The following is a 3,898-nucleotide window of genomic DNA, read 5'->3' as shown; positions in this document are numbered from 1 at the left end:
CAGTACAAAACATTTCTTTGTTATATGCGACTATGTAATTACAATTTTAGCTGTAAAATCATTGTCTTGGTTACGGTCGTTTATTATGGTAAATTAACGATCATAGAACGACCGAGTACTCTATGAGGTAACAAGAAAAATAAGAGAATTTCAGTAATTTGTTTCAGTTGTGATACCGTGAAAACACTGCAAGTAAATGACCCCAAGCGTAAAACTGTAAAACTGAGATAACTGGTATCGCAGTTGAAATCAAGCATGATTAAAGACCAGCGAAAACAATAAAAATGAAACGCCAAAAAGACGTCATACATTTCAAAATCTCCGCCATGTTGGATTGGAGTGTCATGTAAATATCCAAAGCTGATTTGTAATAATCGAATAAACTATGTAAAGGCCGATTTACACGGTACGATTTTGTCGCATACGATAATCTAACGACACGCCTACGACAGTCATAAGCGAGTTGTAGGTTTGATTTACACGACACAATTCGTGTCGTAGGCCTGTCGTAGGCATGTCGCAAGCATGTCGCATGCGACAAAATCGTACCGTGTAAATCGGCCTTAAGGATTTAAGATTTATAAATAACTGGTCATAAAAATTCCAAATATAACTTTAAGAAAGTTAGATATTTTTTGCTTGATGCCTCTAAATGTAAAACTTTATTTTCGCTATTTGACAGAATTTTTAGATCAAAGCAAGGGGCATAATTGTTGAGACTTCATGGCTCAAAAGATTCAGTAATTGTGTTGATTGCTGGTGGAATGCCTCACTTCCAAAATTTATCAAAAACTTAAAGCTGCTGGAACTTTTAAGCGATATTTTGGAGATATAAAAGGGTATAAAGATGGTTAACGTCGCCCTTTGTCGTTACTTTATTATTAGTAATTGTTAATATAACTAAAAAACTACAAAACGAATGAAACATGTTCTTAATGAAGAGCATATCGGACTAAATAGCTCATTCTTGATTGAATGGTGGATTTTGGAACTGAATGGATTAGCATTCTATTCGGAAGGCGCAGTTACCTTATGGTTAGTGCGCCAGTGGGCTCGGGCCCTGCGTTTTTATCCTCAGCACAAGACACTTTAGGCCCCGTCCACACTGACCCGGGAAAATTTGAAAACGCATCTTTTTTTCCTCCGGTTAGGCCAACCGTCCACACTGAACCGGCGTTTTCGGTCACCGAAAACAGTATTTGTAAAAAACGCTTTCCAAATAGTCGCTGGTCAAAACGGCATGTGTTTTCTGTCAAAACAAAAGGTTTAATTAGCATAGCAATAGCTCTATGCATTCGTTGTAACTCAACGCGGCCTTTTTTAAATTTCTCCGTTTTCAGATTTACCCGGGTCAGTGTGGACGGGGCCTTACACTCGCCTTTCAGTAGCGAAGCTCGCGAGCTTTAAAAATAGAATGCAAATGATTTTACCCTACACGAAGCTCAGACAACATAAGCGTGTTCTGGGAGTAATATAGGGAATCAAGGGGAATAGACATCAGGGGCGTATTCCTCAAAGGGTAGATAACTCTATTCACCTGATAATTCGCTCTTCAGTGAATAAGTGTTAACAATACATACTATACTTTTCACTGGATAATAATTTATTGGGTCGATTTTATTATCCATCCTTAAAAAACCGGGGCCAGGAGTTACTCCCGACAGACAAAAGGGAAGGGGAGATGCAATTATTCTTTTTTGCAGACATTAATTAGCTTTGTTTTACAAATAGACTGTTCACAGCCCTCTACTTTTTCGTATTCTTTCGATTGTTGAGCGCGCGGTGAAAACGGCGAGAGAACTGGCCGCCTGCGCAAAACGGGAGGCGCATAGGCGTTTTGCATTCTAAAATAGAGAGGATATGGACAGTCTATCCTACAATGATTATTCACTTCCGCAAGCCAAGGGACGAAGGTTTGACACTTTCACCCTGTGCATTTCCAATGATATCAGTGGTCATCCTGGGGGATGCTAAATGGTGTTGTGAAGTAGTCTCTTTAGCTATGGCGGTGAGAGGGTATGGGTCAGGTTTGCTTTGGTTTGTTTGCAATTTCTTTACCATAATCACCTGAACACCTGCACAGGAAAGCCAGAAGAATGCAAAGCACTACTCCGTTGCTCTCCACGTGTTTGCCACGCTTTTTCCATTTTTTCATGGGTTTTCCTTCATGTGTTCTGGATGATCTTCTTAGACTTTTTTTTTTGCACCCTCGGGATTGGCAGAAAAAAAAAAACGTGGGGAAGAGGACTAGACTTCTTGAGCAAGAGATTTCTACAGGTTGTTGTTCCCACGAGTTTGAAAAATTGCTATTTTTTGCATTATAGTTGCCGAATTTTATCCTTGCACGGAAAAAATACTTGAACTGGTTTGCATAAAGGGCCACAAATTTATTAGCTGCTTAATTATCATGTGTCACCCCGTTTAAATAAAGTTTTATTGGTTGATTGATTGATTGTTTGATTGTTTGATTGTTTGATTGTTTGATTGTTTGATTGTTTGATTGATTGATTGATTGATTGACGGATTGATTGATTGATTGATTGATTGTTTGATTGATTGATTGATAAAAACAACTTGAGAACTCGGATAAATAGGGAATATGCCTGCTATCTGTGAAAACAAATTAACTTAACCTCGTTTCCAAAAAAACAAGGGAAAAGTCCTGGGAACGAGGTTGAAATTAACTGTCCTTTAAATGAAGTAGGCTTTGGTAGATTGTGCTAGCATAATTTTAAGCACAATTTAGCAAAACGACCATTATTTTAAGCTTTTATTTCAGTTTAGCACTGCTAGCATAATCCAAGCTTTTATGCGTTGAAAGCAAAAATAACCATCATAGTTCTAAAGTAATTCAGTTTGTATTTTATTTCTGTATTTTTTTGGAAAAATATTGAGGTCTGTGAGAAGACCCATGGTCAAATACGGTCCGGTAGACTCCAGATCACCCTGTGCATATCTGAGAGTTTTTTTTAATTTTTAAATTCTTATTTTTTTTTTAAATTTTAATGCATAGTTGTCTTTATACTGAACTGAGGGCTTTGCGTGGATGGCGTCTAAAACAAGTATATACAAGTAACTTTCTGGCTCGGATTCAGAACCCAGAAACGCTTGATTTGGATATCATTTGTTAATCATTTGGCTTTTTGAGGTGCGCACATACGTATTTGCACTGTAAGACTGGAATGTTCATTAAAGTTAAAATTGATAGAGTTACTGGTGATCTTTATTTTCAGCAAAATATATAATATAATTTCGGTGACAGAGAGCATAATTTTCAGAAAGTAGCATAATTTTGGCATAATTTCTAAAAAATACAAGCACTGCTAAAAGCATAACATGCTTTTTTCGAGCACAATCTACCAAAACCTAAAATGAAGTGATATGGAAAAGCGAGACTTTCGCAGGAAGTGAGTAGAGTTTCGCGGAATGAAAAAAACGCGCAAAACGACTACAAATATCTCACGATTTTTTTACTCCATAAAATCGTTTTAATGATATTTGTACTCTAAAAAGCGAGTTTAACAGGTTCCATATTCCCCTTGAGCAGGCAAATGACTTAAAAACGAGAGAAAAGTTAGCATTTCGGGGAAACGATGGTTAAAAAAATCTCTCATGAGACAGGGTGCGTTCGTTTGGGATCAATCCAGAATAAGAATAATTGAAATAACACGAGTTAACGTTCGTTTGGCTGCTCTTCCTATTCTGGTCGTGGAATACTTTGAATTTCATTCCGACTATTCTGCTCCCAGAAAAAAAAAACGCTGAAAGATTCGTTAATTCCAAGCCCAACATCTGCGTTGTCAACCATAGCCTGGCCTGCGTTACAGCCAGACTTATTCGGCGGTTAAGACTCTTTGCGACGCAGACTAACCATGCCCCTGTGTAGTTAAACATTTTT

This window comes from Oculina patagonica, chromosome 4, assembly GCF_052425735.1.
Source record: "Oculina patagonica isolate OP01 chromosome 4, crgOcupat, whole genome shotgun sequence".
NCBI classification, from domain to species: domain Eukaryota; kingdom Metazoa; phylum Cnidaria; class Anthozoa; order Scleractinia; family Oculinidae; genus Oculina; species Oculina patagonica.
Note: the sequence above shows the minus strand (reverse complement) of the source record.